The sequence below is a fragment of the Anolis sagrei genome, chromosome 4, assembly GCF_037176765.1.
Source record: "Anolis sagrei isolate rAnoSag1 chromosome 4, rAnoSag1.mat, whole genome shotgun sequence".
Taxonomy (NCBI): Eukaryota; Metazoa; Chordata; class Lepidosauria; order Squamata; family Dactyloidae; genus Anolis; species Anolis sagrei.
The window spans coordinates 212,075,712-212,103,214 of record NC_090024.1 but is presented as its reverse complement, the minus strand read 5'-3'; the positions used below and the strand labels follow the sequence as shown (position 1 = coordinate 212,103,214).

Here is a 27,503-nt window from a genome sequence, read left to right as displayed (position 1 = left end):
AGATAGAAAAATAGAGTAATATATCTAGTGGGATACTCAGATGGGAAAAACAATGGGGTTAATCTTCAGTGAGGGATGAGATAAAGTGTTCATGTCTCATCAGACTTCACAGAGCAAGCAGAGAAGTTCCATATTTGAAACACTACAGTTGGAATGACAGCCTTCATCACAGCAGCTTGTGAGGACTCATGCCTGAAAACCGAGCCCTGATCAATTTGAAGTAAAGGCTTAGATTACTTTGGCTAACCCGTCTCTCTGAGAAATTGTCATGAAAGAAAGGAATAGCTAGCTGACCAAGACTCCATTCAGTATTCATGAAACTCATGAATGGTTATTGAAGTAAATCCTCCTGAGTTTAGTGAGTTTTGCTCCTGGGTAAATATTCGTGAAATTACAGTCATGTAGTGCAATCCTATATAGAGTTATGTCTGACTAAATCCAATGTAATCAAAGGGAGTAAGCACACTTAACTATGCAAAGAACTGCAGGTTTAGATTACACCTTTATGCACAGCTACCTGGAAGTAAGCACCAATTAGCACAGTGGGATTCTTTTCTGGAAAAAAAATGTACAAGAGAAAGAATGTAAATTATTATTATTATTATTATTATTATTATTATTATTGCCCATTTTTATTATCATTATTTTCAAAGTGTACACAATATAACATAAGTATTGGTATATAAAGCCACCAATTAACCGTAGTAATTTTACACTTTCTAATAATGTGGAAGTGATTACGAAAACTTCCCGACTCTACACTGAGATAGAGTCTTACAATATTTTGTCCTAGTAAAGCTCTTATCAAGCAATGTGCATATATATGTAAAATTTACATAAAGTATTCAAAGGCAACCTAATTGTACAACATTTATCATAATCTTGCTCTTCTATCAGGCAATGTATTTTTATTTACTCAACACTGTTATAGATCAGTCTTTAAATATTCTACCTTTATAGTCTGTGAAAAGCTTCCAATTATTTTGAAAACGTTGTATTGTCTTATTTCTAAGGAGACAAGTTAATTTATCAAATTCTGTAAAGCTTACCAGTTTAATCAACCATTTGTTTACAGATGGAATAATACTTTATTTCCAGTGTCTGGCATAACTTATTCAGGCAGCTCTTATAGCACTTTGAAAGAAAACAATATTTTTCTTGCTGATGACATTATTTGCCAGTCCCAACAAAAAATATTTCTGGTAAAATTCTGTTGTAATTTGAATTGTTTCCTTAACAGCTGTCCAATATGCATGGGCTTTGTGGATGTAAATCTTGTGAAGAGCAAAACTGTTCCCTTCTTTGAGTGTGTTTCCCATCTACTTATTACAAGCCAAACTTTCATTGATCTAATCCTATCTATTTCCTCCTTCCAATCAGGATCCTTCCACACAGTTGAATAAAATCTCACGTTTTCTGCTTTGAACTGGAATATATAGCAGTGTGGACTCACATAACCCAGTTCCAAGCATATATTGTGGCATTTTCTGCCTTGATATTCTGGGTTATATGGCTGTGTGGAAGGGCTCTCCATTTCTTAAACAACTCTGACAAAGGAAAAGTACGGTACAAAGAAAACTGGAGAGGACAGCAAAATTGCATTTATAGCCTTTTATTTGCCTTAATATGTCACTACTTTTTGTGTCGCAATAAGGCCAAAGAGAAGACAGTAGAACCAAAATCATATAGCGGCTTCCCACATCTTTTTCATACCTCGCTTTTTAAACTTTTGCACCTCGCTTTTGCAAATTATAGACAAGGTCCATTCATTTGATAAGAAACCTTCCTTGAATCACTTTTGAATGCATAGTATAGCTTTTTAAAGTTGTATCATGCATTTAAAACTGATATATAGTGTGTTAATTATGTTTTTCAGCCACCAAAGTGTGCTTCCAAGCTAAAATAACCTCAGTTTCACCTTTCAACTGATTCCACTTTCTGATAGTGTGAGCTTCCTGTTGCTCCTTGCATGTTTCAAAAAAAATATTATGAAAATTCTTCTACACTAGTGTTCCTCAAGTGAGTCAGAATTAATGATTCAATGATTTATTTATTTTTTGTCGTGTCAGGAGCATCCTGTTGTGAGAGAATTGGCCGTCTGCAAAGACGTTGCCCAGGGGACGCCCGGATGATTTTTGATGTTTTATCATCCTTGTGGGAGGCTTCTCTCATGTCCCCGCATGAGGAGCTGGAGCTGATAGAGGGAGCTCAATTGCCTCTCCCCGGATTTGAACCTGCAACCTGTCGGTCTTCAGTCCTGCCAGCACAGGGCTTTAACTCACTGCGCCACCGGGGGCTCCGATTCAATGATGAAATGCTATGATCAGAATTCAAATAATTTTAGGGAGAAGGAGTTTTCTCTTGGTATGTTGAGTTCCTGCAGCTTTTTATTTAAAAAAAACTCACCCTTTGAAGTCTTGTCCTCACTCAAGAGATAAACTAAGCCTTCTTATGTACTAAATGAGCGCAAAGCAACTGTGATTTTTCAGATTGTTGCTGTCTGACAGAGGATTAGATAGCCGTAGTTTAGGGGAAGTAAAATATTACTGCTGTGTTGTGCTTTAAAGATCCCATTTTTCTATGCACATTAACGATAGCACAATTCTCACATCTAGCAAATTAAGGGCTAAATCCAGTTGGTCAGACCCAGCTGACAAAGTTCAGTTGACTTTACTGAAATTGGAAAATGTAAATATTTCCTTAGCTTGTATGTTCAAAACAGTACAGACTGTAGGCTGTAGAGAGTCCTTCACACGATCTTGATTTTTCATCCCCCACACCAAAACATATTCAGCAGTTTACCTGCACTTGTTGCATGTGTTTTTCTGTAAGGCAGAATTTAGCTGTATGATACAGTATCAACAGCTGATACTACATCTTGTTAGTATCTTGTTAGTAGGGAGTCTCCAGTACATTGCTGGATTGACTAGGCCTGATATTTCTTATGGTGTGTCTGTTTTGAGTAGAAGAGTTCAAAGTCCAAGTTACACAGATTGGAATGGTTTGAAGAGAGTGTTGAGGTATTTGAAAGGATCGATCAATAAGGTGTTTGAGGTGAAGCCTGACATTTCCTGTTACACATAACTAAGAAAACATAAAAAACTGCTATGGTGGTTAGTAATATTAAAATCGCATAAGGCCCAACACTACATTGTGGTTGAAAAACCGGGTGCATCTGATTATCAGAAATGGACAGCAGCACTCAGTGAGTTTTTTGCTGAAAGAAGGGTGTCCTTGACTTCACAATTTTCTGCATATATTTTTTTAAAAACTACAATGGAGTTTTTCAACACTGTAAGAAATAAAATCTGGATTTTCATCTCATGTTAAAGCACTGTTTCTCAATCTTCCTAATGCTGTGACCCCATAATTCAGTTCCTCATGTTGTTTGTGGTGACCCCAACCATAAAATTATTTTTGTTGCTACTTCATAACTGTAATTTTGAAATACTGTTATGAATTGTAATGTAAATATCCGATATGCGGGATGTATTTTCATTCACTGGACCAACTTTGGCACAAATACGCAATATGCCCAAATTTGAATACTGGTGATGTTGTGGGGAGGTTGATTTTGTCATTTGGGAATTGTAGTTGCTGGTATTTATAGTTCACCTACAATCAAAGAGCATTCTGAACTCTACCAATGATGGAATTGAACCAAACTTGGCACACAGAACTCCCATGACTAACAGAAAATACTGGGAAGGTTTGGTGGGCATTGACCTTGAGTTTTGGAGTTGTAGTTCACCTACATCCAGAGAGCACTGTGGACTCAAACAATGATAGGTCTGGTCCAAATTTGGTACGAATACTCAATATGCACAAATGGGAACACTGGTGGAGTTTGGGGAAAGTAAACCTTGACATTTGGAAGTTGTTCTTGCTGGAATGTATTGTTCACCTACAATCAAAGAGCATTCTGAACCCCACCAATGATAATATTGGGCCAAGCTTCCCACACAGAACTATTCATCCGCACATGTGCACCACAGTGCCATGTGCCGAGCACACCTGCTCTCCTCTCCGCAGCTTGGAGTCTCAGAAACGGCCCTCCCCTTGGCTGAGAGGCTGGCCAATCACAGCGGAAGAGGGATTTTGGTGGAAGGGTTTGCTGCCTGTTTCCAAAATGGAAGAAAAGGACAGGCAGAGAGATCTTTAGTCTTTTCTGCCAAAGGGCCTCCTAGGTCCATCAAAAATATCTTTTTGATAGTCTTTGGTGACCCCCTCTGAAACCCCCTCATGACCTCACCAGGGGTTCCAACCACCAGGTTGAGAAACGCTGTTAAAGCAAACTCTAATGAGCACCACATGTTGCTATCTCACAATCAAATCCTGATTTCCTTTCCCCTTGTTCATATCCATACTGCTCAATTTTGGATACAAGGGATACTCCTGTGTTCCATTCACCCTGGAAATCACATTCCCCAATTGTCAAGACCTTAATTCTGATGAGAATTTCACAATCGTGGAGAATTGGTTGTTCTAGGTCTCCAGTAATACCTGAGATGAACAAAGTTATGTACATTCTCTTTAAACAATCTTCAACTAAAATGCATTGAATTGTTGTCCAAAACATTAACCAAGGAATGTGGATGCAATAAAACAGACAGTATATTTTTCTCCCATTAAACTAAATGTATACTATTATATTTATTTCTCCTTTATTATTCTCTCCCCACCTCTGCTGTCTCCCCTGTGACAAATTTTATACGGGGAAACTCTGGGAACTCTCCTCTCATTTGCTATAAAGAACTAAGCACATCGTTGATATGATATAAAAGCAAGAAAAAGAACAAAAATGAATAAAATACAGTATAAAGAGTAGAACTGGGACTCATTCCTTGAAGTGAGGTTGAAGGTGGCTTTTCGGTTGAAAAGGTTGAAAACAGTAGTTTTCATTAGAAGTCTGTAAAACATGAATTGAATCTTGAGGCTATGCATTTCTTGCCCTCGGTTTGAACCATGCACCTATGCCAAAGTGAATTCTATTTATATCACACTGATTTTTCTTACATCTCATTATAATCAATCCTAAACTCTTGTTTATGACAAGATACAACTATAAATAGTTAACCAACTATCAGTTGGAAATGGATTAAAAGAAATAATCTGAGTATCCTAGTTCCATTATAGAGCCAGAGACCTAAGCCACGCAAACAGATGGCACACAAAAATCCATCCTCAGAAATAATGAAAAAAATATGGGGAAATAATTTGTTGTTGTAAACTGCCAACAAGTTGGCTTTGATTTATGACAACTCTATTAATGATAGACCCTCATGTCACAGGTCTGTTAAGATTTTGCAGACTCAGCCCAAAGCTTCTGATTGAATCTATCCATCCGAAATGTAGTCTTCCTCTTTTCCTACTGCCTCCTACTTTACCAAACATTATTGCCTTTTCTAGTGTGTCTTCGTCTTCTCATGATGAATCCTTGCAAACCGCCTTCTACCCCTTTCAGAAGACACCCTTCCAGAATCCCAGAACGGCTTCCGCCCCTCCAGAGGAACAATGGACATGATTTTCATTGCACAACAGCTCCAAGAAAAATGCAGGGAACAAAATCAACCTGTGTACATGCCATTCATTGACTTTGCAAAGACATTCGACACAGTGAATCACAGTGCTCTCTGGACCATCCTTCAAAAAACTGGGTGCCCTAACAAATTTGTGAACATCCTGCGGCTTCTCCATGATGACATGATGGCAACAGTCTTGGACAGCAATGGCTCCCAAAGTGACCCTTTTAAGGTGACGGCAATGTTCCAGAAGCATTCTCTCCTGATGTTTCACCCAAATCTATGGCAGGCATCCTCAGAAGTTGTGAGGTCTATTGGAACAACATAGGATCCTCAGGCAGGAAGCAGCCAGGCTTTGAAGCTGCAAGGCCATTCAATGCTAATCAAGATAGCCAACTGCAACATTCACACAAACAGACAAGAGTTCTTTCTTGCACCCTGGACATTCCACAAATATATAAACCTCACTTGCCTAGTTTCTAACAGACCTCACAACTTCTGAGGATGCCTGCTATAGATGTGGGCAAAACATCAGGAGAAAATGCTTCTGGAACATGGCCATATAGCCCAGAAAACTCAAAATAACCCACGAATTAAATTGTTCATGTTCCTTCCTCCATTTCATGTATCCTTTCTCTGAGCCTAATTCTGCAGCATATAAATTAAGACAGGATGATAAAATGAAGTATTGCCTGACCCCTTACCAACTGAAAATAATTTCATTTCTTGCTTTTTTGTCCTGACGCTAGCTTCAAGCCTTCCGTACAGGTTATACATCTGGACAGTCAAATGTTGTGGTGGCACATCCATTTCTTTATGAGCTTTACATAGTTTTCATGATCCGCACAAAGACTTTGATATAATTTATAAAGCACAAGCTGTTTTTCCCCTGAAATTCTTCAGTGCTTGCTTATATCTAGTGTAAGCAAACAACTTTCAACCCCACCTTCCACACATTTGTATAAATATAGCCCTAAAGAAAAAAGCCTGAGAAATAATCAAAACTACTTTGCCCTTCAGAACAGTTTGGACAGCAACTGCCCATTAAGTTAAGCAAAATAGGGTAATATTTGCAAAGTAAACAGCAATGAAGTCACAATGTCACCCATTATTTCCATTTATACCATTTCCAAAGACTGGTGTAGTATGTTGTAGGCTCATAAAAAGCCTTTAACAGTCACTACAATTAAACAGCCTAACCAGACACTACAGTCTGTCTTGTGATTTATGCTGGTTTTATTATATAATTTAGAACGCAATGCCCAGCTATTAAACAATAATCATAGTCACTTCCGTTTGTTAGTCATTTCTGCACCGAAGGCTCATAAAGTGAAAATGTTAGCACTGTGGGCTAAATTTGACAATACTTATTATTTTAAAGCAGTGGGTCCCAACCTGTGGTCTATGGACCACCAGTGGTCTGAAAGAACTAAAATATGATCTGTGGTCTCACCATTACTCTACCACTGCAATGAGAGTGACTGGTCTTGTGAAACCCTCTTATAGTGCTAAAGCTGATTAAATATGGTTTTCTGTGGGTGAGCAGGTGGCAAATACTGGATGGCATATGTTTTGTATCAGAAACTAGAGCTGATGTGGTCTGTCCAATTTTCTGAATCAGCTCCTCAATTAACCAAACTAAATCTAAAGCTGACCAAAAGCTAATTTGTAACCCTTTTGGTACTAATGTTGGAGAGTGGTCCCTGTCAAAGTGTTCCCTGTGCATTCAGAAGAAGACCTACAAGTTACTCTAAACACCTTTACAGAAGCATACAAGAAGCTCAGCCTCTCATTGAACAACAAGAAAACCAAATTGCTCTTCCAGTAGCCACCAGCCAACCCCTCTGCAATGCCAGAAATACAGTTTAATGGTGTAACATTAGAAAATGTTGACCATTGTCGCTATCTTGAAAGCCACTTCTCCACAAATTCAACATTGACACTGAAATACAACACCGTCTGAGCTCTGCAAGTGCAGCATTTTTCCAAATGAAGTAGAGAATGTTTAAGGACTGGGAGATCCATAGGCAGACCAAGGTGTTTGTTTATAGAGCTATTGGTCTCCCAACCCCGCTATACGTCTGTGAAACGTGGACTGTCTACACACGTTACACTCAACTCCTGGAACAATTCCATCAGTGTTGCCTCTGGAAAATCCTGCAAATCTCTTGGGAAGACAGGCGGACAAATGTCAGCATGCTGGAAGAAGCGATGGTCCTCTGCCATCAACTCCGCTGGACCGGCCATGTTATTTGAATGCCTGACAACCGTCTCCTACTCCGAACTCAAGAATGGAAAACAGAATGTTGCAGGATAGGAAAAGAGATTTAAAGATGGGCTTAAAGCCAACCTTAAAAACTGTGGCATAGACACTGAGAAAGGGGAAGCCTTCTAACTGGAGCACTCTAACTGGAGGTCAGCTGTGAACAACAGTGCTGCAGAATTTGAAGAGGCACAAATGGGAGGCGAAAGGGAGAAACATGCCAAGAGGAAGGCGCATCAAGTCAACCCTGACTGAGACCGCCTTCCACCTGAAAACTGATATCCTCACAGCGGGAGAACATGCGGATTGAGAATAGGGCTCCACAGCCACCTACCTAGCCACCACCAAGAGACTACACTTGGAGGACCATCATCCTTACGAGGGATCGTCTATGCAAGTAAAGTAAGTAAGGTTAGAAAAAGATTGGGAACCACTGTTTTAAAATAATGGTTTGTTGTAATTCTAAACATATAGCAGTTCTTTTGTGTTGCATAAGATGCAAAGTATCTAACAATGCTCATGTAAGTAGTTATCCTGATCAATGTTTTAGCTTTTCAGTTTCTCTGCTCCTGGTTGGTAGCAGAGACATATATTAATATTAAGTAGTTCAAACTTGAAGCTTTAGTCATTAGCACGACAGTAACAATATTTTGCAAGTGTGGGGTTGATCTCAAGCGTAGTAGTGACAAAGAAGGCAACAGCTTGTTCAACATGCTTCAGTCTTATGCAAAGGCGTACAAATAGCAAGATGATTATACTTGATATATATATATATATATATATATATATATATATATATATATATTACACTAAGCCAAATTCATCAAAACATGCAACACACTTGACTATGCAACAGGCATGGGCAAACTTTGGCCCTCCAGGTGTCTTGGACTCCAACTCCCACCATTCCTAACAGCCTCAGGTCCCTTCCTTTTCCCCTTCAGCTGCTTAAGCGGCTGAGGGGGGAAAGGAAAGAGCCTGAGGCTGTTAGGAATGGTGGGAGTTGGAGTCCAAGACACCTGGAGGGCCAAGGTTTGCCCATGCCCACTATACAAGGTGAGATCCTGTCTCATAGTTCATGGCTATCCAACAGACATGACATAAAATGCTCTTGGTAAAGGAGTAGAAGGCAGCAGGAAGAAATTTGGGAAGGTTTTATTCACATATGAGAGCTGGAGAATGAAGTCAGGCATGTTGAGAACAGCATGCTTGAACTAGCTGGACAAAATGGGTCCATCTGCTAGCTAGGGTGAATATGATAGAAGACAGGCACCCTCCCCAACTGGAAAACAAGGACTTAAAACATGGAAGGAGATTCCAAATCAATCTCTTCCCTTTAATTATCCCTATTTTGCCATCATATAGCAGAGGGTTTTTTTTTTTTTTTTTGAAAACATTCACTTTCCTGCAGCAGAACGAAAACCTTCCAACAAGGGGCCCTTTCACACATATCCCAGAATATCAAGGCAGAAAATCCCACATTATCTGCTTTGAAGTGGGTTATCTGAGTTCACACTCAGATAATGTGGGATTTTCTGCCTTGATTTCCTGGGATATAGGGCTGTGTGGAAGGGCCCTCCGAGGTGGAAGGGAGTCATTAGAAAAACACCCAAAACCTCTCCAAAGAGGGGCATCTTGGCAACGCACCTTCTAACAGGGATCCAGGACCTCATCACACTAGAGAATGAATCCACTTTAAATCTGGCTGCTGCCTCCTGCAGAATTCTGGGGTTTGTAGTTTAGGGAGGGGCCTTTAATAGCCTCACTAAACTACAAACACCAGCATTTTACAGGAGGCAGAAACCGGATTTAAAGCGGATTCATTCTCTAGTGTGGAGGACTATTAGAAACAGCACCATCCACAAAGTATTTTGGAGAGGAGGAAAAAAACAAGCCAAAATGGCGGAATTCTCTTTTTTTATTATTTTCTTGCAAAAATAAGATTTTTTTTTCATCTGACTAGGGAAATAAATATGAAATTTCGCAAAAGGGGAAAGTCTTTCCCCTCTTTTCCTTCTCTCCCTGGGAAGAGGTTCGGGTTTTACGCCTCTGGCCTCGCTCCTCCAAACTCGCCTCCTTCTGCATCGCTTCACTCCAACTCTTTATATGTCGTCTGTTTGTGGAAGAAGAAGAAAAAAAAAAGGGGGGGGTGTCTTCCAATTATGGATACCACGAAAGGGGTATTTAAAAAGCGCACAGGGATATCGCCTGCGCTAGATCGATGGCTTGGCTAGATATAAACACCCAGGCAAAACCACAGCTGAGCTTCCCAATTCCTCCTACCTATTCCATTCCCCCCTCCCCTGCCAGGATGTTGATTTTGCAAATACTCGTGGAAGACAGGCGGAGGGGGGGGGGGGGGCAATACAAAGGATGTTTCCCCTATTTGGGTTTGTCAAAGGGGGTGGAGAGAGGGAGACCCAAAAGGCTGCCAGCATCCACTTGCGAGCAGAGAGGCGCAGGCACACCTGGCCATCCATGCATGGCATGCAAGGGGGAGCCCAGGGCTGCAGCCCCTGCCTGCCTGCCTGCCTTCCTTCCTTCCCATGATCGAAAAGAGGTTCAAAAGGGACTTTCTTATCTGATTCCTTACCTACCAGCATCAGCCCTGTGGTCACTGGACGCGGAGCCTGCGGGAAGCTCCGGCCGGCCGCGCCTGCGCGCTCCGGGGGCGGGGCTGCCCTCCCTCCCTCCATCCTTCCCTCCCTCCCTCCTCCCTGCAGAAAGAAGGCACTTGGTGAGGAAGAGGAAGAGGAGGAGGAGGAGGAGGGTTAGGCCATTGGCAAGGCAAGCAGACCCCGGAGGCAGGAGGCCAAGCCAGCCAGCAAGAGAGAGATGCTTTCTTTGCAGGGGAGGAATGACTATTCTCCCCGCTGCAATCCCCCCTCCTTAGACATGATTCAACCCACTCCCCCCCTCCTTTCTCCCTCTCCATCAACCTCTCCGTCTCCCCCCCCCCCCCCCCATCTTCCCTTTTTCCTTCCCCAATATAAAATAGGAAAGAAGTCCATATTTAACATCTGTAACCTCAGATATAGGTGGTGGCGTTTTCTTAATGGAAGGGAGGAAGAGAGAGATGAAGGACAGGCAAAAATAAAACATTGAATTGTCGGGGTTTTTTTAGGGGAGAGGGTTGATTTTTCCCCCTCCTTCGTGTTTTGAAGCCCACCCTCTCTAAAGAAACATGGCCAGCTCTTTGCACTGCATCAGCTTTGCAGCCTTCCACACAGCTATATAACCCAGGACCCTTCCAGACAACCCTGTATCCCAAAATATAATGGCAGAAAATCCCACATTATCTGAGTGTGGACTCAAGGCCCTTCCACACAGCCCTATATCTCAGAATATCAAGCCAGTAAATCCCACATTTTCTGCTTTGAATTGGGATATAGGGCTGTGTGGGCTCAGATAACCCAGTTCAAAGCAGATATTGTGGAATTTTCTGTCCTGATATTCTAGGATATAGGGCTTTGAGGAAGAGCCCCCAGAATGCCAAGGCAGAAGATCTCACAATATCTGCTTTGAACTGGGTTATCTGAGTCCACACAGTCCTCTATCCCAGTTCAAAGCAGAAAATGAGGGATTTTATTCAGCGTTTGTTTCTTTTTTATTTTTGGGAAGAGGTTTAGGTTTGGAAGGTGTAGGCATTTAGGCCACCTTCCTCCTTTCTGAGAAATAATGAGTATTTTTCCCGCAATCTCCCCTTACACATCCTTCCACCTCACCCACATTCAGGAAGGTCCCTTCCACATAGCTGAATAAAATCCCACATTTTCTGCTTTGAACTGAAATATATGGCAGTGTAGACTCAGATAACCCAGTTCAAAGCAAATATTGTGGGATATTCTGGGTTATATGACTGTGTGGCAGGGCCCCAAATTACAAATGTGTCTCTACTTACTTCTTTGGGGTGTGAGGATGGGGTTTCAACTGCTGAAACAGATGAATCCATGGTGTAAGTCCCCTTCTACACTGCCATATAATTCAGATGATCAAAGGTGATGATGACAACGTTAAAGTGTATTGTTACCTGATACATAACAAGATTAGTACACAGCAAAAAAGCCAGCATATTGATCTTGTTTGCTGTGTACTAATCATGTTTGTGCATCAAATAATAATAGTGCACTGTATTTCTTTTCTGCTCTATTTCCCCAAGGGGACTCAGAGCAGATTACAACATACACAGATAGGCAAACACTTAATGCCTTTCATACAGTGAAATAACAATGACACACAAATACACAGAACAAAGGAAAGGTTTCCCCTTTCATCTCTGGCTTCTGGAGATGGTGCTCAACTCCGGCCATGGGGAGGTGCTCTTGTTCCATTTCCAGGCTGAGAAGCCTGTTGTCCTTAGACATCTTTTGGTTGTGTAGCCGGTATGGCTGCATGGGCACCTTTATTATCTTCCTGCTGAAGTTGTACCTATTGATCTACTCACATTTGCATATTTTCAAACTGCTAGGTTGGTAGGAGCTAGGACTAACAGCGGAAGCTCGCCCCACCCCTGAACTTCGAACTGCCAAACTTTAGGTCAGCAGAGTCAACAGTTTAACGGTTTAACCCATTGTGCCACCACACCCCCTTAATGCAGTTTATCTGCTTTGAACTGGATTATATGAGTCCACTGCCAGTTCAAAGCAGATAATCTGGATTTTGTATGACAGTCTGGAAGCAGTCTAAATTTTGGAATTGGTGGAAGAAATGGGAATGAGATCAGATTATAGGCTGGCCGTACCTTATCCGGAATCCCAAAATACTCCAAAATTGTCCCCACAGGTGGTTGTGACAATGACACTTTTGCTTTTTGATGATATAATGGACACAAACTTTATTTCATGCACAAAAGAACATTATCCATAAAATGACTTTCAGGCTATGTTTATTAGGTATATATGAAACATCAATGGATTTTGTGTTTTGACTTGGGGTCCATCTCCTCAGTATGGAGTCTTTCACAAAGCTTAGACAAAACTGACTGTCATGTATTCTATAACAGGAAATGTTATCCTGTTGAATCTCCTTTGCCAGGAATGCTGAATTCCAAAATACTCCTAAATCCAAAATTCACAGGCTGAGAAGCCGATACCTTTGCTTTGTTATGGTTAGATGTACATAAACTTTGTTTCCTTCACAAAAAAATATTGTTTAAATATTGTGTAAATGTTACAAGGCTATGTGTATAAGCTGTATATGAAACCTCTGTGAATTTTGTTTTTGGATTCAGGGCCCATGTCCAAGTTATCTCATTTGCATGAAATACAGGTATTCCAAAATCCAAAACACTTCTGGTTCCAAGCATTTCAGATAAGGGATAACCTATATTTCAAAAGGCAGTGAACTTGACTTCCTGTCATCTCTATAATGGGCATAAGTTATCATCCTCAAGAGTCAACAACAGTTCAATGGATTCATAGAATCATAGAATAATAGTTGGAAGAGACCACATGGGTCATCCAGTCCAACCCCCTGCCATGCAGGAAAAGCACAATCAAAGTATCCCTGACAGATGCCCATGCAGCCTCTGTTTAAGTCTCCAAGAAAGAAGCTTGCACCACAATCAATGCATGACACCTAATTTCACCCCATGAGGAAACAGAACACCATATCTTAAATATAGAGTCCTTCAAGGCTCAGATGGAGCAGATATTTGTAATATTAACTATTACTTTAATTAATTCCATAGATGTTTAATTCTGTTTTCATGTTTGTATTTTTTATTTTAAATTGTATTGAAATGCTTTAATAAGCTGCTTTAAGCCTCCTTTTTGAAGAGAAAAAGCAAGGTATAAATAAACATATCAATCATAATAATGTGTCCTGTGACAGGAAGTTTTATACAGATTGGGAATCCCTTATCTATAACTCCAAAATTGTCCATATGTGTTGATGAGAAAATGATATGTTTGCTTTCTGTGGGTTAACTGTACACAAACTTTGTTTCATGCACAAATTATTTTGGATATTGCATAAAAGCACCATCAGGATATGTGTACTTGATGCATATAGGGAATCATAGAATTGGAGGGGACCACAAGAACCATCCAGTCCAACCTTTTGCCATGCTGAAACACAACTAAAGTACTTCTGACAGATAGCCATCCAACCTCTATTTAAAAACCTCCAGAGAAGGAGATTTTACCATACTATGAGGCAATATATTATCCTGGCATACAGCTCTTACCATCATGAGGTTCTTCCAAATGTTACCAACATTAGGAAGAACTTCCTTACAGTGAGGATTTTTTTTTCACGTTTTGATCTGCATCACATTTCAAGACATTCCATTATGTACTTAAATACAAATACAGGGTATTTATTTATTTACAATATTTATATTCCACCCTTCTCACCCTGAAGGGGACTCAGAGGGGATCACAGAACACATATACGGCAAACATTCAATACTGTTATACAATGACAAGACAGATAACTCTACAAAGATGGAGGTATATATAGGCTTTCCCCCATCTTCGGCATCCTGGAGGCTGTGCTTGGTTCCGGCCATGGGGGGTTAATGTCACTCCATCTTCCTTGCAAAAGAGCTTTGTTCGTAAACTTCCTCCTTGATCAAATAACCAGTATTTTTCTGGCATTTCCTTATGGGTGCCTTAAATACCTTCCCACTAAAGCAACCTCCATTTATCTACTCACATTGCTATTTTCAAACTGCTAGGTAGGCAGAAGCTGGGATAAAGTCTAGGAGCTCACCTCAACCCAGGCTTCCAACTGTCAACCTTTCAGTTGGCAAGATTTACCGCAGCTGGTGGTTAACCTGCTGTGCTAACACCTGGCCCTTTTGAAATCCAAAAATCAAATCAAATAAAAAAATCCAAAATCCAAAACATTTCTAGTTCCAGCATTTCAGAAAAGGGATGCTCAACCTGTATTATGATTACCAATCACAATTTGACCTAATTTTGGAAAACCAGTGTAGTCAGGCTAAGATAGAACTTGGATGGAAGAGCACCAAGGAATGCCAAGGACCTCCAAGTAGTGGCAGGGGAAAAATCAAGACCACCACTACTATTTATTGTTGTTTTTTTATTCAACCTTTCAACCATTTTGGAACACAAGGTGGCTTACAACAGACTGGGAAAAAAAATCACATAATACAATGTTAAACTCTCATTTTAAAAAGTTACAATTATAAACCATAGGGGGGAAACACTAGAGACCTTGAGAAGTAGTAGGATAGATGGCCAAATAGTCTGACTTAACATAAAGCAGCTTCCTATACTCTTAAAAGTATACATAATTCAGTGAACACTAAATGGACCATTTCTAAGCAGTCTGGAAAGAATCATTCTTCTCTTTGGAACATTGGCTAAACCTTTTTAAATTACATTTGTATCTTCTTTTTTTAAAGCATAGGGGCAGAATGGTGAGGATGGGAGCTGAACTGCTGGCAATGATTTATGGGAATGGGAACTCTCAGAAGCACAAAATACATCAAGCACACAAGATCACACCTCTGGGTACAGCACACTAGGTGCTCAGAATAGCCATGTCGGGAGTTTCTAGGTGAGAGATTTTAGTGTGCAGTCTTTTGTCCTGCTGCAAATACCAAAATTTACCAAGATACAGATGACATAATATTTCTTTTGTAACCATCCTGTGTTTTCCCATGGCTGTTTCTGTCATTTTTCTTATCACACCAAATCTGTTGAGAAGGCAGTGATAGAATAGATGCACTGTATATTTTGACTGGTAGAACAAGGAACCCACTGTGGAAAGCATCCTTTAATCCCTCACCTTTGTCAGTGCAGTTTCCATCACATCACTAATTTGTATTTTCCCCATACAATGCTGTCATCAGGGTAGATCTTTGGGATAGAAATCCATGAACCTACTTAACAGAATGCGACTGACAGAAACCACAATTTATGTGCCTTCAAGGTGTGTCTGAGTTATAGTGATCCTGTCATAGAGGCTTAGATTTGTTCAGATACTAGCCGTCCCCTGCTACGTGTTGCTGTGGCCCAATCTGTGTATATGTGTTTTGTGTGTATATATATGTGTGTTTGTGTATATATGTGGTTTTGAGCATATGTTGTAATGCATTTTTTGTTTTTTGGCTTTTTAAGTCTCTTCTGCTGTGTTTTTCAGTGTTTTTATGAGTGATGGTCACTCGTTGACCTGATATATTGTGTCCAAATTTGGTTTCAATTCGTCCAGTGGTTTTTGAGTTATGTTAATCCCACAAATGAACATTATGATTTTATTTATATAGAATTGTTATCTAAGACAAGAGAATGTCCCTTGCTCAAGATCACCCAGTGAGTTTTCATAACTGAGCAGGAATTTGAACCCCAGCTTCTCAGAGGCCTAGTCCAACATACAAAACACTAAATGTGTATCTACATTGTAGAATTAATACAGTTTGATACCACTTTAACTACCATCACTCAGTGTTATGGAATCATAAACATTATGATTTGGTGGAACATCAGCACTCTTTGGCAGAGAAGGCTACTACTACAACTCATGATTCCATTGCACTGAACTATGGCAGTTAAAGTGGCACCAAACCTCATTAATTCTCCAATATAGATGTACTCCCGGTTCTTGGTAGAGATTATTTGGGGGTCGAGATTTGTGGAACATAGAAGTAAAATCATAAACAACCCCAAAGCATATTTGAATCTTAAATGAGCATGGATATTAACAAGTAATTGTGGTGCTGTTGAACAGAACAGAAATATTGTACCAAAACCTGTATTGTAATTCTTCAACTAACAACAAAGCTGAAATACTGAAAATTATTATAGCTTTATTTTGGGACATTGATTAACATGAGAAAATCCAAAATGCTAGGTTGTTGTTGTTTTTTCTAGGAGGCACCTTTCATGATACACTATCTGCCAATATAAACTTGCAACATGGAGACAAAACAGAATGGCAAGTATTAGAGCCAACAGAAGGTCCAACTATTAGGAAAGATCAACTAACCTGTTAAAAGTATGGGTCCCTAGAACATCCAGACTTTTTCTGCAACAAATAGGAATGGCATTCAAGTTTTCAGCATTTCCTGGCAGACTAGTTGACACGGAAAAGGGTTTTTCAAAAGAAGAAAGTAATTTCCCAATGTTTTTGCTACACAAAAGCAGCAACAGAGATCCAGAACCTGCTTGGAGAAACAGATTGGTTATGTGGGCCTACTTGACAGAGGACAGTTTTCTTTTAGAAGGGTTGTGGTGCAGTCTAAGCCCAGTTTAAAAGGAAAGAACCAAAAGAAAGGAGAAGGACCTTGGCACTATCCAACAACAATAGAAACAAAGGCTGTGAAATTGCCCATCAATAGCTGACATCCAAATAAAAGATTACCCAGTGTCTTAGGATCTGATATGGTCCATATTTATATTTAAATTATAACACTACCAACTAATATATAGAATAACATATACAAAGAAAATCCATTTTTTTGTAATGCACAGCCTAGATACCCTAACATCCCTGCTGAGAAAAGGAGTACTTTAAACTGTTCCTTGATTTAAATTATGAGCCTCCAGCTGCTGTTTTTGCCTCAGCTTCTGTGTTTTCCTAACAGAAAGGCCAACAACAATGGAGGTGGGATCAGTTTAGCTTGGGAAAACAGTATGATAGGAATGAATTAAACTCCTGTATCCGCTCACTGCTCCAATTAAAATATGACCCTTCTGGCAGATGCTTTTAAAACACTCAGAGATCCAATCATGGATTTCCATGTAATAATGAATAGTGAAACTGTCCATTTTAAGAAATGCAGAGAATAACTGAGATGCTAACGTAAATATGAAAGAGGTAGTTGGTAACTGTAAGTGATTATTTGTTATTGTTCCCTATCTTCCAAGAGGATAGAAATCCCTGTCCACTCTCTCTCTCTGTCCTTTCATGCTCTGGTATGTTTTTTTCCACCTTTAAATATATACATGTGGAGTTTTAACTGCTCCAGTTTCCATAACGACACAAAATACTTCTTCTACAGGACTGTAGTGCCGATTTTTAATCACATCACATTATTTTGGAATTTTATTGCATTGGTATAGAACTTTGGTTGCTATAACAACTGTGCCATTAAATGTGTGTACAGTTCTATGTTGCGGTCAGGTACTACCTGTTAACACTTCAGGATATATGTTGAAGAAGACTCTTGTTTCTTCAACTTTTGCCCTCTTTTTCACCCATATGTAGTCAGATCACATGCATACTACACACACATTCTCCATCAACTTCTCTTTAAAACAGTGCTTAAAAGAAAATATATGCAAAATTGATATGGAGCTAGAGATGGAAGAAATTAAAAGCAGAATACAAAACATGGTGATGTAATGGTTTGAAGTTTGTTGAATCTCTAGAGATAGCAAGTTGAGGATTCATGCATTTTAAACTGGAAAACTGCAACACTGATTCACTGTATTTGGGGACAGGAAAGAATGGGTTAAGTATTTAGGATTTTTTTTGTGTGTCTGTGTGGTGACAATTATGGGATTTTATCATTTTCATCACTTGTAAGTTAGAGGTGGAAAAAATGACACTATGCTTATACTTCATTGTGCTTTATTTATTTCATGTCAAAAGCATTGCATAAGTAAGTATTAAACTGGTGAAATAGAGGGAGCACAAGTAGCAAAATAAGACCAAAAATGGGCAACAGAGACTTCATTGTAGTAGCTTTAAACAGGACTTCCTCTGTGCATGAGTCAGGGCATTGTGGGCAAGCATACAGATGTGGAATTGTCTGATCTGCTCCACAGTCACACAAGGTGGAGGATTCTTTTAGGTAGTGCCATTTTGCCAGGTTATCTTTTGATCTCCCAACACCACTTCAAAATCTGTTCAGGGGCTTCCAAGTTGCCCATTCTTGGTTTGCCGCTGGAGGCAGACCGTCGGGGGAAGGGGAGCATCCATTCGGGATTTCCTGATTTAGCTGCACAGAGGGATACTCTTGCTTTTGCTGTGGGAAGATTAAGAGGAGTGGTGGTTCTCGTGAAGCTTTTTCTTGATTTGATCTACTGGGAGAATGCTGATAGCCATGCAGTGGATGGCTTTCACAGTGTTCAACCTTATTTCTCAGCAGCATCTTCCCATCAATGCCAGCTAACTGCTAGAGTCTATTAACAGCTGTAGATTTGAGGCATCCCGTAATTATCCTACATGTTTTGTTCAATGCTATATGCCCCTACTTCGCATGGACAGACTTGTGCCAAACAGGGTAGGCATACTCAACAGTTGAGTAAGTCAAGGCCAGGGCTGATGTTCTTATTAATTTTAGGTCTGCATCCCAAGTGCTGCCAGTAAGTTTCTGCAGGATGTTATTGTGTGCAGCTACTTTGTGCTTGATGTTCATACAGTGTTTCCTAAATGTTAGTGTTTGATCTAAAGTGACATCGAGATATTTAGAAGGGAAACAGTGTTCAAGCTCTTGGCCTTCCCAGGTAACTTTCAATTTCCTCTTGACTTCACGGTTATGTAAGTGGAAAGCATACACCTGTGTCTTGGCAGGGTGAGGCTTCAGGTGGTTATCTTTGAAGTAGCTGGAGAGATCTTTCAGGGCATTAGTAAGCTGGTTTTCAACTATTTCAAAGTATTTTTCTTGTGTTCGTAGGCCAAGGTCATCAGCATATATAAAGCTCTTTGTGAGTGGTGGCTGTGGCTGACTGTTAGTAAAAATGTACAGCAATGCTTCTGGAACATGGCCATACAGCCTGGAAAACTCACAGCAACCCAAGGTTAAACAAGGTTGGTGCAATAACTTTGCCTTGGGGCAAAGCATTTTTTTTTTGCCTCCTCCATTACCATATTATGCTAATATATTATTTAAATAGCAGTTTAAGGAGACCTGTAAGAAAGCAGAATACAAAACAATGGTGGTTTCCAAAAGGTTATGATCTCTAAAAGGTCACACTTTTCCGAATCTCATGCCAAATTCATTAGGAGTTAGAATCTGACTAGTCCTTTTTCTATTTGAATAATATTTTATTTGAGGTTTTTTTTTTTTTTTAAAAAAAAAAAACAACCCTTGATACTATTTGTGGTCTAGCTGGAAAACAGAAAATAAAAATGCCTTACGTTCTTCAAAAATACACTTTTTGGATTCTTTGCCACTATTAGCTCTTTTACTCTCATAATAACGTTTTAGGAATTAATTATGAGAAAGAGCAGTTCAACATATTTTCGATCACATTATGGTGGAACAATCCAAAATCAATCTCAATTTGTGTGTGTGTTTCACTTTCTGTGGACTGGGACAGAGTTGATCCTCGCTATTCACACAAAACATGATTTGGAACAAGGCTCAAACTATTACAGGCTTTATAAAGGTTTAGGACGCTTTGTCAGATCAGACAATTAATGGTGGCAGATCAGTATTTGCTGCATTGACTGGCAGTAGTTTCTGGGGTCTCAGTTGGGGCTCTTCTCAATTATAGCTGAAGACACCAGGAATAACACCTTTGTGTGATAAGCATAGGCTGCATGATCTCTGATCCTGACCCAGGTAGCATTCAAATCTCCTCTGCCACAGATTCTCCTTGTTTTTCTTGTTACTTTGCCTAAATTTTTTTTATTGCAGACAATCTGATTGTCTTCTTTTTCCGATTGTAGGATAATGTCTTACCTTTTCAAATGGAAAGAAGAACTAAAAAATAATATGTAAAATTCATGTACTAAAACATTGAAATTCCACTTTTGGGTTTCCATCAAATTATGAAAATAACTGTCCATGGTCTTCCCATAAGTTATGAAATGGTCACTTTTGTATAAAAATATAAATAATCTTGCCATGTTGTTTGTGCCTGTTGTTTAGGAAATAAATAAAACTGCTACTGTTCCTTGTCAGTGTACATTTAGCACTTCAAGTAAAAGGACAAAAATATTTCCTTGCCCTCAGGCTTACAATCCAATTAAAACATGACACAAAACAAAAGCAGTTGGTACTGGAGGAGAGAATTAAGTCCAGCAGATTCTGTCTCTTCATCTCTCCTTCCAGGAACAGGGCAGTGGCAATTGGGATGGATGGAGGGTCTTTTGCCTGCTTTGGCCCATGGAATGATGATGCCTCTCTACCTCTGGCCAGGGCAATAGCAGTTGCGATGGAGGGTCTTTATCACTTCTGATGTATCTACACTGTTGTAGATACATCAGAAGTGATAGTGTATCTACTTCCACTGCTCTATTTTATTGTTCTGTTTTGACTGTATGTTGTTTTGGGCTTGGCCCCATGTAAGCCGTCCCGAGTCCCCTTGGGGAGATGGAGGCTGGGTAGAAAAATAAACTCCTCCTCCTCCTCCTCCTCCTTCTGTCTCTTCCACACAGCTGAATAAAATCCCACATTTTCTGCTTTGAACTGGAATATATGGCAGTGTGGACTCAGATAACCCAGTTCAAAGCAGACAACATGGGGTTTTTATTCTTCCTTGATATTCTGGATTATATGGCTGTGTGGAAGGGCCATTGCGCTAGCAAGTGCCTTCATTTAATATGCTTTTGCTGAACTGCTGCCCCCAATTTTATGTAGTGTAATTTTATTGATACTTGAGAATGCTTCTGGAACATGGCCATACAGCTCGGAAAACTCACAGTTACTCATCGATACTGGCCATGAAATCCTTCGACAACACATTGTTGAGAGTTGTTTGTGCGAATTCTGTAATAACAAAATCTGTTTTTCCCATAAGCTTTTTAAAATTAATAACCATTTCAGAGATTCTAGCAAATGCTAAAGCAAGTAATGCATGCTTTCCTCTTTTCCGTTTTGGGTCTCATCAAAATGTAGAAGATACATACTCTCATGCTTTGGGAATAGAATGTATTTGGAAACAAAGCACCATACTTCTCTTTAAACTTTGGGCAAAACCTTTGGGTATGGGGATCAAACCCATAAATGCTTTTCCTCCTAAACCTTTTATTTTGAATATTCAAAGGGGCTCTGATATAACCTAGAGTTACAGGTAATGCAGTGAATTCAGATTCTCTTACAACTTCAATCAAAGGACAATCCAAGTATAACACTGTTAGTAACATAGGACAAGTCCCTGTACAACTTACTTAAAACGGACTTAATTTATTACAAACTGGATTCAGTTTCAGTTGGCTCATTTGCATCCAATTTAGGGCTTTTGGAACTTTTTTTAATGTGCGAAAGGCTCAACATTTAAAGGAAGGTTGTTACTATTTTGCCTGGTGGCAGATACATTTTTATAAAACTTCCACTTCTCTACCTGTTTTAAAAGCAAATGTTGTGGATGAGATTTGTAGGAAGAGAACAGAATCACACAATAAAGGAAAACGTAAACCGTTGAAACCTGCAAGATTTGTGATACAGAGCATCTCCTCACACAAAACTTGGATTAAAGGTGTCAAGTGAGTTCCCTTCCACACAGCTGAATAAAATCCCACATTATCTGCTTTGAACAGGAGTATATGGCAGTGTGGACTCAGGTAACCCAGTTCAAAGCAGGTATTGTGGGATTTACTACCTTGATATTCTGGGTTATATGGCTGTGTGGAAGGGCCCTTAGTGAACCTATTTGCTGTTGGCAACAAATTATTTAGGGTGGTTGAATAATAAATATTGTAAAGAATTCCAAAACTGGGAGAATGGGCTTTAAAATTGTATATGAATCGTAAGTGAAAATAAATGTAAAGTGATGCATTCTGAGACAAATTTTGTAATTTCACATGTACATTGCTGGAGTTTAAGCTGATTACTATCTTTTAGAAATCCCTTCTGAATATTCACTGTTGATTATCCCCATGTGATTATGGTTGGACACATTATATTATGCAGCTTTTGTTATTCCTGGGAAGACTCAGCTACAATAACTGTCTTAATTTTTGTGCTTCCTCATGCAATTTCAAATCATAAGATAATTCCTGATGAGGCTCAATTACATAAGAGTCTTGTAGCAACTCTGTCCAACTAATTCAGAGCAAGGGGATGACCTTTGGTAGGGTATGATCGCTTCCCTCCCTCCACCCTCAAAAGTCCATGGCCCAGTTACAGAGAAGCTACTGGATTTGTTCCGAGGGGCATTATCTTCTTGTGAGGATGAGAGGGCATACTTTGCCCAATGATTCATATACCATTTCAAAGCCTAGTCACCCAGTGAGCTTTCACAGCTGATCAGGGATTCAAACCTTGTTCTCAAGAATTTGTATATTTGACAATCAAAGAAGACTACGTTTGCATCATGCCTTTTTTAAAGCTTGGTGATTTCTTGAAGTGCAAGTCTAAAAATATATGATTAGCTCATTCCACATAAAATTAGTACAATCTATCATACAACAATGCTTTGCTTGAAATGGAGGACAATGTCTTAATATTTGATTTAATGATATTGGATTGTGGTTTGGACGATGAGACGACGCTGAATGGTTTTCGTAGTAATGATGTTGTTTTTTGTATAATGCTGGATTGTGAATTGTTTTTATACTCTGTCTTGAATTTTGCTGTTCCTATGTTGTACACCGCTGTGAGTCCCCCCCGGGCTGAGAACAGTGGTATATAAGTAAACAAACAAACAAATAAATAAATAATATTTGTGTGCAAGTGTGATAAAGCTTAAACATTTTGCAACCCAGTGTTATCAGTAATCAATATTATACTCTGAAAGAAAGGGGGGGGGGGGCAGGACTCAAAATCTCCCTAGGGCCTAGGAAGCATTTTTTACTTGTCACAATTTCAGTTATATTATTTGATCTACTAAGGAATTGAGAACTAGAACCCAGAAATACTAATTTTTGGGACTGCATTTTTCAAAAAGCAAATAATAATTTGAGGGCCCTCAGAGCTATAGTTTAAAAACCAACCCCAAGTAGCTACTGTATACAGAATGGGACTTTCCATTTAATCCTCTACCACAGGCAACAAGTCTTGAGTTTTTCCTAAAAGTATAAACTCACATATTAATGAGAAAATACGTAGATGTGTAGAATTTCTTGTTGTGTGGAACTTACTCTTGGATCCCACCCTATTAACTATGAAGACGGCCTGGAAACTCCAATAGGTGCAACGTTCGGCAGCCAGACTACTAACTGGGGTGAATTACAGGGAGCAGTCTACCCCCCTGTTTAAGGAGCTCCACTGGCTCCTGTTCATCTTCCAGTCCCAATTCAAGGTGAAGATTATCACCTATAAAGTCCTGAACGGTTTGGGACCCGCCTACCTTCGTGACCGCATCTCCTACCATAAACCTGCACAATCTCTTCGATCCTCTGGGGAGGCCCTCCTTTCACCCCTTCCTACATCACAAGTACAATTTGTGGGAACAAGGGAGACGGCCTTCTCCACTGTGGCCCCTCAGCTCTGGAACTCGCTACCTGGTGAAATTAGGCAAGCCTCCACCCTAGCAGCCTTTTAAAAAGATCTAAAAACTTGGCTCTTCTGATGTGCCTTTGGAGAGTGACCTTATATCTCTTTTCTGCCTGTGCTATCTATAGTGTTGTCATCATAATGCACTTTCCGCTCCAGCCTTAATGAAGGTCTAACCCCATTGTTCCTCCCTCACAGATACATTTTTCCACTACTACCTCATCCAGGGTTTTAGCATTTTTATCTTGAGCATTTGGCCCGCCCATTGTGTTCTATTTTTTCATTATATTATTTTGCAACTGTTTTTTTTGGTTACTTATTGTATCTTATTGTGATGTAATTTTTCATTGCTTTGTATTTTATTTTGTTGTGCTGTATTTTCGGGCTTGGCCTCATGTTAGCCACCCCGAATCCCCTTTTGGGGAGATGGTGGTGGGGTATAAATAAAGATGATGATGATGACGACGACGATGATTAATATTATTATTATTATGTTGGCAAGGTTTGAGGAACTGTCTTCCAAAATCATCAATGCCCTCCCAGGTACAGAGGTTGTATCTGTGTTTCCAATCAGTTGGTCTTCAGTTATTGCCACAAGAACAATGTCTCCTGGGACTCGTGTACTGCTGCCTTGTCTAGGGTTTGGGGAGCAGAATGAAAGAGATGCTAAAGTCCCGGTACCAATGCATTCCCTCTGGTGATTGTGCCTATCTTTTTAATGCAGCAATATCCCATTTATTCTGGCAGCAGCTGACCACCCACATCAGGTAAACCAAGCAACTGCCAGAGGAAATGAAGTAGAGCTGCTTTGCAAAGATATAGGCATAACTACTGAGGAAGCTGAGATAGCTTGGAACCATGCCCGTAGCCGGGATTTTGATTCGGGGGGGGGGGGGGGCTGAGTCTGAGTGAAAGGGGGTCTACCCTAGCATACCTTTTGTATCATTATCCCAATATCCCCATGCATATGGGATATATTGAGCATGGTGATCAGATCATGATATGAATAAACGTAACAGTTTAAATAATGTACCAGTAAGGCCTACTCGTGGACCACCATGAGAATTTAGGGGGGGGGGGGGCTGAAGCCCCTCAAGCCCCCCCCTCCCCCCGGCTACATGCCTGCTTGGAACAGTCCTGGTACTTTCTGTCATCATTATTTCTGAAAGCACGGTGAAAAATAGAATACCTTATCATAGAATCATAGAGTTGGAAGAGACCTTGTGGGCCATCCAGTCCAATCCCCTGCCAAGAAGCAGGAAAATCTTAGCTCTCCCATCACTAGTCTCATCCATTCTCACTATGGTGGGAAGGCAACAGTCAAATCTGAAGTCAAGCAGAGGATGCCCATTCTTTGATTAGAAAAGAGCCTTGCAAATTGAAATGACAGGCTAATCTTCATAGGCATTATAACCTAGACTCACTCCTGGTGCTCCCTAAAATGTTTTCCCACTTCCAGTAAGTATCTTGTTTAGCCCTGTTAGGAAAGGTCAGGGTTGCTATGGAGTTTGCCAGCTTTATGTCAATGTGAACAGCAGGTCCAATTCAGACAGGTTCATAGACCACATAGGGTACCACTGCCACCCCCATTTAATTGTGTTTTAATTATATCCTTGTTGTTACCAAATAATCACTGACATCTGCAGATCACTTCCATCCTCCCTGGTCATGTGGGCACCTCTTATGGTGTCAGCATGTTCACAACAGCCAGTAGTTTGGACTAAGCTCTGTCGCCATCTCGGAGCAGTGATTGTGGCACAGATAGTGAAGTGATGGTACAGGAATGTGTTATCAGCCTGGCTGGACTGTGTAGTCTGATCCACTAACACCAGTATTTAGGAGATCATGTGCAGCTATCTCTGGGGCCAGTCCAGAGCCTCTTTGGTAAATCCAGGTTCAGTCCAGAGCATTCTTTTCCCTCCAGAATGGCCCCAGATTTACCACCTAGTGTAGGCAGAGCCTAAGTTTGAAAAATCTAAGAGAATTACTCGAAATATTAAATATGGTTTCCTTTATCCAATTTAAATTATTTCCAATTCTGAACTGCAAGTCCAATTTTAACACAGGGAATGGTAGCATGGCTTTTAATGCAGGAATGTTGACTTTTGCATTAGCAAATTTGTCATTTTAATTTTGAATACCATTTCATTAACTTTATAATGATGTAACAATTCAGCCTCAAGGGCATCCTTATTAAGCATTCCTGAATTCCACTCCTAATGGCATGCCAAATTGCTAAGCTTTTATTCTTTCCTCTTTGATTTATAAGCTAGCAGTAATTACATGTGCTGGATGCGATGCCAAACCAGTCATGGAAATGTGAAAGCATTTGTAAAAATAATTTCAAACTTCTCCGTCATTTAATAAAGTGTACCTTCCAAGGGCCGAAGAAGAGGTGCAAGAGAGTAAACCCTCGGTACCTGCAAGGTACTATTGGATGTTGAAAAGGGTTTATATAAAGGACACCATTTCATGTCACTAGCTGTCCCCTGCCATGCGTTGCTGTGGCCCAGTCTGTGTATATATGATTTGCCTGATAGATGTATTGTGTCCAAATGTGGTGTCAATTTGCCCAGTGGTTTTTGAGTTATGTTAATCCCACAAATGAACACATTTTTATTTACATACCAGCCATCCCCTGCCACACATTGCTGTGGCCCAGTCTGTGTATATGTGTTTTGGTGTGTATGTATGTGTATACATGTGGTTTTGTCCATGCCTTGAAATGTATTTTTTATTTTTTGGCTTGTAAAGTTTCTTCTGCTGTGTTTTTATGAGTGATAGCCACTTGTTGGCCTGAGAGGTGTATTGTGTCCAAATTTGGTGTCAATTCACCCAGTGGTTTTTGAGTTATATTAATCCCACAAAAAAAACAACATTACATTTTTATTTATATATACAATGGGACTTCAGCACCCACAGATGGTCCTAGAACCATCGTGTAAAAGATTCCAAGAGCCCATTATATGTGAAGAGACCTTTGTCAGACTGCAACATGGCCTTGAAGAGTTTTGCCACTTTCCTAGAGTAGTCGCAGAAACATGCAGAGAAAGTATGGTTACATCATCCTATGTGTTACCATCAGCTTATGGTTGTGATAACTGGGAATGTAGGCTAATGATGTTCAGCACATTTCAAAGTGTTGGTGTTAGCCATTTGTAAATCACTCTTAAGGTGTTGCCACTTGGCAATATATAAACATTAAACTGTATTATGAAATTGTATTATATGGCAATGTAGATGCAGCCTTAGATGAACCACCAGATAAAATGGTGGTCCATTTCTTGATTGAATCACAACTTTGCGCCCCTCCACATCAAGGGGACATCTTGTTGTGGTTGCAGCCACATTTTTGCATCTTTCAGTGTAGCAGCACTTTGCTATTTTTAGTGAGTTTCTTGCTATTATTCTCAAGCCAATT

The 27,503-nt window shown here is 40.0% G+C and overlaps 1 protein-coding gene across 8 annotated transcripts in view; it reads right to left on the bottom strand.

The window, feature by feature from the left end:
- L3MBTL1 (L3MBTL histone methyl-lysine binding protein 1) overlaps nt 1-10,465 on the bottom strand; it is a 39,672-nt gene extending 29,207 nt beyond the window's left edge. For 5 of the 8 annotated variants that reach the window (XM_060772282.2, XM_067468153.1, XM_067468155.1 and 2 more), the window contains exon 1: nt 10,379-10,456. The gene's annotated coding sequence lies outside the window, so the exon portion shown is untranslated. Of the gene's footprint in view, nt 1-517; nt 556-10,378 lie in introns of all 8 variants that reach the window. The other 3 variants (XM_060772281.2, XM_060772284.2, XM_060772283.2) reach the window with 3 other exon arrangements.
- Between the last annotated feature and the right edge of the window lie 17,038 nt (nt 10,466-27,503).